Source organism: Watersipora subatra, chromosome 6, assembly GCF_963576615.1.
Source record: "Watersipora subatra chromosome 6, tzWatSuba1.1, whole genome shotgun sequence".
NCBI lineage: Eukaryota > Metazoa > Bryozoa > Gymnolaemata > Cheilostomatida > Watersiporidae > Watersipora > Watersipora subatra.
This window is the reverse complement of record NC_088713.1, coordinates 6612360-6622111: the sequence shown is the minus strand read 5'-3', so window position 1 is coordinate 6622111 and position 9752 is coordinate 6612360.

Genomic DNA, 9752 nt, shown 5'->3' with positions numbered 1-9752 from the left:
CAATAATTGTTTTGGTAGATAATCTATTCCCATTTGGAGAGCCATCGCCAACTGTTCGGAAAAGGTTGTGTGCATACCGCAATCTTGTGTTTTGGCTTATGCCGCAAATCTTGTTTGCATGTCTCCAAACTCTTCTTCATCATTCGTTGGTGAGAAAAGAGCCTGAATCTTAGACACCAAGCAGGCAGGTAAAGGCCGTCACTCACTGCGACGAATTTGCGGCATAAGCCAAAACACAAGCTTGCGGTATGCACACAACCTTTGTAACAACATCCGTTGTAATGGACCTCACTCTCCGTGGGAAAATTAGATCAGACTGGCATCGCTTGAAGCCTTCCAGTGCCATGGCGTTAGAGCTGGTGGTCTCCGTTGACTGTAAAGTAAAGAAAGTTACGACCAACAATCACTTTCACATTATTTGAATGAATTATTTAGCTAGATCAGCAACTTCATGTTTATGTATTAATAACCACTAAAAAATTTGGATTTTTGTCAGGCTGTGAAATAAAAACTGTCAAAGTTTTACCTTGACAAGATGGCTGCTGACTATTAAACCGCAGCTCTGATCCATCATAGTGTAGGCCCCGTATAGTGCGCAATGCCCCGGACTATCGCATCTACCATCACCTGCCAAATCAAGCTCCCAATCGATTGCTGCCATCAATCCCTCGTTATGCAGGGTGTACTGCTCAGCAATACACAGTAAAATATTGTAAAACTTCATTATACAAGATTAATTTGTATCATTATCATTGGTATAAGAATGTAGAATCCTCTTCCCCCTTTTTGTGCTATATTATGATGAAGAATCAGCATTTTAAATTATAATATATTTTGCTTGAAGGATGACATATTTTCATTTCAAGAAAAAAATTGTTTCTAAATGTTGTTATTCAATTAGTGTGCCAAGCTTTTACTCACATTTTCCAAGTTTATGAGTAAATATTAACACTCACACCATGTAAGTATTCTCTTTGTTGGTAGAGGCAAACACTGTGGCTTGGTATCGCGATGTTCAGGAGCGACAGAAAACGGAGGTTCTGCGTAAGGCATCCGCCAGAAAAGAGTGATGCAGCTGCCAGCAGGGGGTTGATGACGTGAGCTCTGTTCACCCTGGCAGTTGTTTCCCAAGTGTACGATTGGTGACAGGAGGTACATGTAACCTTGAACTCTACCCATCCGCCTTCTCGCACCATCGTGAATGAGCAGGGGAGGGCGCAGGTGGGACAGTAAAATAGTCGCTGGAGTGCTGTCACACTTACTATTATTTTCTCCTCTTTGAAGGAGGATTCGGGTCTGAAATCACAACACAATAGTTGACTTGCAATAAAATTTGTACAACATCATTTCCTGTTATTATATCATATTTGCTTGATCAAAAAAAGAATAAATATATAGCCATGCAATCATGACACAGATTTTACAAAACCTTATCAGAATCCATGATATTGTAAACATAAAAAGGTGAGTAATAACTCTATGGATATTATTTATATTTTGTCAAGTTTGGTTTAGTTCAGCTCTATCTTACATGTAATTGGAGAGCGTTTGACGCTGGCCAACATAGCGCTAAAACTCTTCCCAGTCTTCAGTGGTTGGCACAAACTCTTCATCATTTAATACTAATAATAATCATCTAATAATATTAATATGCTATTACCGATGATATCAGAAAATGGCAATAACTATTTTATATAACAAATCACTATAAGTGAGTGGGGTAAAGAAATTTGGCGAAATTAATCGTGAAACTTGTAACATTATTTTATCTATTATAAATTAATATATTACGTTTTACAGATAGATATGCAGTATGAATTAGTTATGTTACTATAATAAGAATAATACACGTGATTAAAAAGATAAAATACTAATAATATCATATTACAATTAAATGACAATAATATTGTAATATTAAATATAGGTAGATTAATACAGTAGTATTAGGCGAATACTAGAAAATAACCCGAGTTACTATTACTAATACAAGTAGTTCATAAAATAAATTACTCACGTGCTTTGGTGATATGTGGAGTATGCAAACAGGTTAGAAAACATGTCGTCTTTGAAATGGCGAAAACAAAGGTAAGAGTAAGCAGGCGAATAAATAGTTTGTCACATCCAGCTTCACCCAGTTGCTCCACGCCCGGTGAAGGTCTGGTCTTTTCTCTGCTCTTGGCCAAGAAAAAAGGTGCTTTTCAGCTTGGCAGCTGCACAAACACGATGTGGCGCGTTAAACATTATGACGAATTGGAATTAACAAAACTAATACGAGAAAGCGTGTCCGCCATTTGTGATAGATCAAACTTGAAAAATAACTATTTTATATAACACATCACTATAAGTGAGTGGGGTAAAGAAATTTGGCGAAATTAATCGTGAAACTTGTAACATTATTTTATCAATTATAAATTAATATATTACGTTTTACAGATAGATATGCAGTATGAATTAGTTTTGTTACTATAATAAGAATAATACACATAATTAAAAAGATAAAATACTAATAATATCATATTACAATTAAATGACAATAATATTGTAATATTAAATATAGATTAATACAGTAGTTTTAGGCGAATACTAGAAAATAACCCAAGTTACTACTACTAATACAAGTAGTTCATAAAATAAATTACTCACGTGCTTTGGTGACATGTGGAGTATGCAAACAGGTTAGAAAACATGTCGTCTTTGAAATGGCGAAAACAAAGGTAAGAGTAAGCAGGCGAATAAATAGTTTGTCACATCCAGCTTCAACCAGTTGCTCCACACCCGGTGAAGGTCTGGTCTTTTTTCTGCTCTTGGCCAAGAAAAAAGGTGCTTCTCAGCTTGGCAGCTGCACAAACACGATGTGGCGCGTTAGACATTATGACGAATTGAAATTAACAAAATTAATACGAGAAAGCGTGTCCGCCATTTGCAATAGATCAAACTTGAACTGAAACTAACATAATCTGATCATGTGACTTACAATTCCCGCCACATGGCGCGAACAACTTCTACAGCATTTTTCGATCATCATAGCGGACCAAAAGGCTCATCATGTTTATCAGAAGATGATATGCAATCGTTCAAGCTAAGCTTAAAAAATTAAACATATTTTTATGCTAGGTTTGAGATATCAGTGCTCAATGTTGTAGCATTACGATGCCGATAAAATAGACGCGTAAGAACAATAGACATGGTTTTTATTGCGAGCGTGAAGTATATTTGTGAAAATATTTCGACAAATAAGGATGCATGAAAGTGTAAACATAAACTATCTCGCACACATACGTCACATTTTAGCCGTTTTGGAAAATGAATCCAAACTACGGCGGTCTCGTGTGGCTGCGATTTTCTGTTCGTTTTTGAGTTTTTAAGAGCTTTTAATCACATTCCCACATATTAGGCACCTTACCACACAACAGAGTAAGACATGGCAAATCTTTTGATACCAAATAACTGTAATGTGAATTTTATTGCAAGTCAACCTTTAAATGACTCTAGTGAAAAATGGTTAAATTTGTTGATGAGATTTCGAAACAAGGGTTTACGATGTTTTAATGTTTTAATGGCGGTGTTGATGAATAATTTTTGAGAGTTGTGTGTACATGTATTTATCATAAATCTCTCAAACAATCGCTCCGCTCATATTTGGTCGTGTGATGACAAAAGGTTAAAATAGCTAATAAAAGTTACACCCTTACTCGAACGCTCGTCCCCATTTGCTTGCTCGGCTCATACGGCTGCAAGTTTGATAATCAAATGAGGGTCATGGCAGCCCTTATATGTATAGGCTCGGTAGTTGAGATAGGAAGTAAAAGAAAATCAGCTGATGATGGCGAAGGAGGCTCCAGAGCCAGGGGGTGGCTCCAGAGGCAGAGGGAAGCTACAGAGACAGAGGGAGGCTCCAGAGGCAGAGGGAGGCTCCAGAGGCAGAGGGAGGCTCCAGAGGCAGAGAGAGCTCCAGAGGCAGAGGGAGGCTCCAGATGCAGAGGGAGGCTCCAGAGGTAGAGAAAGGATAGAGACTCCAAAGGGAAGAGAGAGGAAGGCTTCAGAAGCAGAAAAAGCCTCAGCAGGTCCTTGAGAAGGAGAAAAAGGTAGATTAACCGGCAGATAGAGATGCTGAGTCTTTGTAGCTGTTCTCTTTTACAGATATCAGGCATGGAGGATGGCTGGCCTGTGGGTGTAGGTTGTGTGTTAAAGTTTCACTTGCAACAAACTTCACATTACAGTTATTTGATATCAAAAGATTCACCATGTCTTACTCTGTTGTGTTGTAGGTGCAAAATATGTGGAAATATGATTACAAGCTTTTATAAGCTCAAAAACGAACAGTTAATCACCCCCATCACAAAACTGCCGTAGATTAAAATCTCTTTCCAAAACGGCGCAAATGGGACGTAGTTGTACGAGATGGCTTCTGCTTACACTTTCATGCAAAAATTTCATCAAAATTCATCAAATTCATTCGTCAAAATATTTTCACAAATATACTTCATGCATTCAATAAAACCATGTCTATTGTCCTTATGCGTCCATTTCATCATCATTGTAATGCTGTCACTTTCAGCACTGATCTTTTATAACCTACCATGAAAATTCATTTTTAATTTTCTAGCCTTAGCTCGAAGGAGTACATATTCTCTGATAAACATGACGAGCCTGTTGGTCACCTGTGATAATCAAAAAAAGCTGCAAAAATTATTCGCGCTGTCTGACAGGAAGTATGGGTCACATGATCAAATTACGACTAGATGATTAGACCAAGCCGAAACAAAACTGTAAAGTAGCGAGCATCTATATTTAATACGGGCTCTTCGGTAAAACCCAAAGTGTTTGTCATAAACTAGTGCTACGAGAAGCTTTATATTGAGCCTTTCATTAGCCTTTCAATTCATGTGCGAACATTACGTGTTAGAACAAAACAATAACAAAATGGATTGACTACATCTGAGAAATAAACTGATTCCAATCTACGGCGGTTTCGTGATGGCTGCGATTAATTGTTCGATTTTGAGCTTTTAAGAGCTTGTAATCACATTTCCTCATATTTTGCACCTACAACACAGCCGAGTGAGACATGGTGAATCTTTTGATACTAAATAACTGTAATGGGAATTTTGTTGCAAGTTAACCTTTAAAGTTCAGTGCTCTATGTCAGGCGTATAGAAATATCTCTTTTGCGTTTCAAGTCTTCGGCTGATGCACGCGATGTCGGCACGCGATGTCGGCATGTAGGGTGGAGTTCGTGATTTACTTAAGATATCTAGGTCATGTTTCACAGAAGTGGCAGATCTGTATGTGAATCATCTGATTCGTCTCTAACGTTTCTCTGGTGGTTTTTTAGTGATGGTGGTCGGTATGTTTAATTGCTTCAACTTTCCTTAGGCATGTTTTCCATCTGGTGTTGACGCAATTTCTATGATTTATTCTTCCAATTTTGAAGTTTCTAATTTGCTTTTGACATTTTCTAATTATTGGATCTTTTGATATATTTGGGTGTTTTGCTGCTTGTGCGTATTATATGCTTATCCTGTGCTCTGGCTGCATTCCCTATTGGTATGCTGTTTTCGCAGTATTTCCATACAACAATATTTCAGTTTTGGCAAACTGATAATATTAGTTTAAAATCAGTACGTTCGGTCCAATATGGCGTGACAGTTTGTTTGACTTTTATCTGTGATGATTTTTATGACGTTGCAGCTAAGAAACTTTTCACTTCATGGGATCACATATGATGCAGAGTGTGTATCCATAGCGATATGCAAAGGTTACTAAAATGTTATTCAGAGTAGCCTACATGAATAAATCAAAAGTAAAATTGAAAACTGGCAGCTTGCTGTAACAAAAGAATTACAAGGAGATTAGTTGTATCAATATTAAACTAGACAAAAAGGGTGATGAAACGTTACACAAAGACTCAAGTTATGTGATCAAAGCCAAGCCTTATGTTACCATATGTTACCAAGCCTTTGAAAATTGTCGATAATATCCTAAAACTTACCCATCTGATCGGATTATACACAAATAGACAGATTCCTTTGGCCGAAATTCGCAACAAAAAAAGCTGGAAAAGCTTTTTTAATCAAAATTAAATTTAAATTATTAAATTAAAATTAATAATATAAATATAATATATAAATAAAATAATATATAATATACAATATATATATAAATAATAAAGCCGTGCAATCGTTAGTAGAACTATTAAGAAGGGCGCATTTCACGAGAAAAAGGTGCTCATTTCACCAGTCTATAGCATTGTCTAGTTGCCGAAGGTTCCTAATATTTTCCCGTTTTTAATATCTTGCAAAGATATTTAATTATAAGAATAATTATTTGATTTTATAAAGTTATCATAAGAATAATTATTTGAATTTATTTGTCCGAAGGTTTCTGTAATAAACATAGACCGTTTGAGGCGTATACCGATTTACAGGTACGAAATTTTGGCGCACAGTCCATCAGCCTATGTTTTTTTCCAATTACCGAAGGTTTCATTAAATTATTAAAAACGTTAGCCAAAATTCTTTACATCTTATGTTCAAGCTAGGGCCGAACTACAGCGCCCCTTTATGACTTCTTCAAAGCGTGACTACTAATCCTTATTTTGGGGTAGAGTTGCAGAATGATCTAAAATTTATTAAACATACATGTATGTGTAAAATTAAATCCAAGAAAAGGCGATTACCAAAAGACAAGAAAGATTGCTTATACTTCATTGGATAGACTATGTCTTGAGTCCATGTCTTGGCTTCATGCTTTGGGACTTTTACCTAAAAAGGGATATGGTTATACAAGAGCTAATCCAAAATGTTGCACTGAGGTTTATATATAGACTAGGTGAATGTCCGACGTTGCACCAATAATAAGAAAGTTTTTGCGCTGGAAATCAACATTTATCATCATCTAACTTTTCAATGGAAGTGTTTGTTTATTTCTGTGTGTTTTATAAGTTTCATTAAGTTTGTGCTATATATTCACATATTTATAGCATTTTGGGGAAGTTTGGACACGTAATTTTTTTCTAGTAACATTTTACTTTTGGAAAAATCTTCTAGTTCAAGTGTGCTAGATGAAGCATGGGTATGTTAATCAATTGTCATTAAAGGTTGGCAGGTGTAATAATTATGAGCATAATTAATCAATTATATTGCTGTAGGCTGTATGGCTTGGTGGTTAGCTCGCCTGTCTACAAAACTGAAGGTTCCAATTTCAAATCCAGTGTGAAGCGAATTTTTCATTCTCATAATTTAATCACTATAACTGGACACACAAATAACAGACTAACATACAGACAAACACTGAGATTCATGTAGGCCTATATACAGACAACAAATCAGAGTTAGTTTTACTGAGCTAAGAGAAGTTGATTCTTTTTGAAGAGGCGAGTTATATTTTTTCATGATATTTTTAGTAAAATATTGGGTGACGATATTGAGATAGAGATAGCATTAGAGATGGTAGTTTGCCAGATCACAGCATTCTTCACTCGTTTTTTCCACTACCACCAACGTTCTATTGAAACTGACCCGCTTAAATACTCTTTCTGGTCTTCTATTGTACAAGAACTGCGTACAATAGAACTGCGTACAATCCAGAAGATATTTAGAATAAAATGAGTTTCGCTGTAATTTCTATCTTTGACGGTTTTTATGCTGAAAATTTTAAACTAACTGAAAGGAACTCTGAAAACCTATATCTGGTGTCAATTCTGTTTTGATTTTGTGTGTAACTTTTAGCTTACTAAGGTCAAAGCAGCATTGGATAGAAACTTGCAATTTAATAGCTAATACAAAACAGAATGTAAATCGCAAAAAAATGTATGCGCAGATGTTGCTGCCAACTTTAGGGCCTAACCTACAAAACTCTGAAGTTGTTGATGTGGAGCCATGAAATAAGTTTGCAATGCAAGAACCATCAATTTAATGGCATAATTTGACACTAAATAAGTGAACGGTTAGAGGTTGACTTGCAACAAAATTCACATTACAGTTAGTTGGTATCAAAAGATTCACCATGTTTTACTCTGTTGTGTTGTAGGAGCAAAATACCTGGAAATTTGTTTACAAGCTCTTAAAAGCACAAAAACGAAAAGCCGTCGCAAATTGGAATCTCTTTATTTCTCTGACGTAGTCAGTACAGTTTGGTTATCGTCTTATCACGTGATGTTCTCACGTGAAGTGAAAGGCCAATAAAAAGCTCAGTATAAAACTTATCGTAACACTAGTTTATGACAAACACTTCGGGTTTTACCGAAGACCCGTATCAAATATAGATGCTCGCTACTTTACAGTTTTGTTTCGGCATTATTTAATCGTCAAGTCGTAATCTGATCATCTGACCCAATACTTCGCAAATAATTTTTGCAGCACTTTTCGATTATCACAAGTGACCAACAGGCTTGTCATGATTATCAGACAATGATATGTACTCCTTCGAGCTAAGGTTAAAAAGTTTAATAAATTTTCACGGTAAGTTATAAGATATCAGTGCTAAAAGAGACAGCATTACAATGACGATAAAACAGACGCGTAAGAACAATAGACATGGTTTTATTGAATGCGTGAAGTTTATTTGTGAAAATATTTCGACGAATGAGGTTGCGTGAAAGTGTAAACAGAAACCATCCTGTAACAACTACATCCCATTTGAGCCGTTTTGGAAAGCAAATCCAAACTACGGCGGTCTCGTGTGGCTGCGATTAGCTGTTCGTTTTTTAGCTTTTAAGAGCTTGTAATCACATTCCCATATATTTTGCACCTACAACAGAGTAAGACATGGTGAATCATTTGATACCAAATAACTGTAATTTGAATTTTGTTGCAAGTCAACCTTTAAAGAGAGAAGACTGAACAACTCATACTTTTTATTACGTTATTTTACTAGCCATCTGCTGAATCTAATCAGTTGAGGGAGTTGTTTTTCTATGTGTAAACTAGTTAGCAGTTGAGAGGTAGAGGAGGTTAGATATGAATAACTTCGAAAAATAAATTTAGAGCGTCTTAATTAATTATTAACCATGATGTGTCCTAAAAGTATTAATCTGATATTCCTACACAAGTAGGAAAACACAAATTTGTATCAAACTCACAACACAAATTAGAAACAGTGTGTAAACATAAGTAAAACAAATCCAAATAACAGAACAGTCAGATTACTCTACAAAGCCAATTTGCAGTTTTTTGCTTTTAAATCCCACAGAGTTGGTGCTAGACACACCATCGCCCTTTTCCGCTGAATTCTCATTCATGAAACTACCTGTAGCTGAAAGAAAAATTGACAAAGATGATAATGTAAGACCTTTTCACTTATTTAACATTGTTGCATTAAAATAGAAAGCACCATTATTTTAGTCCTCTAAAGCATTGTTTTAATGAAACAAGATAAATTATTTTATATGTGATAAACTCTCAATGTAAGTCAATTGTTTGATCGTAATAGCTACATTGTAGGTAGTAGCATTGTATGCGTTTGTCATAATTGACATTACTTGAATGGTTTTACACTCTCAAAATGAACTACTCGATAATTAACCCTTTGCCGGGCATAGCGGCGTTTATGTCACCTATGTTCGCACTCTACCACGGCAGTGTTGCATTTATTGCACTTGCGTTAGCATTTTTTAAATTGAGTATTTTAAATACATCAAAGTACCAAACGGCATTAAACAAAAAATTATTCTTGCAAAATATATTATACTGATAGAATTTGTACCTATCTCGATCGTGTTATATTCAAAGTTTATTAGAAAAAAAGAACAA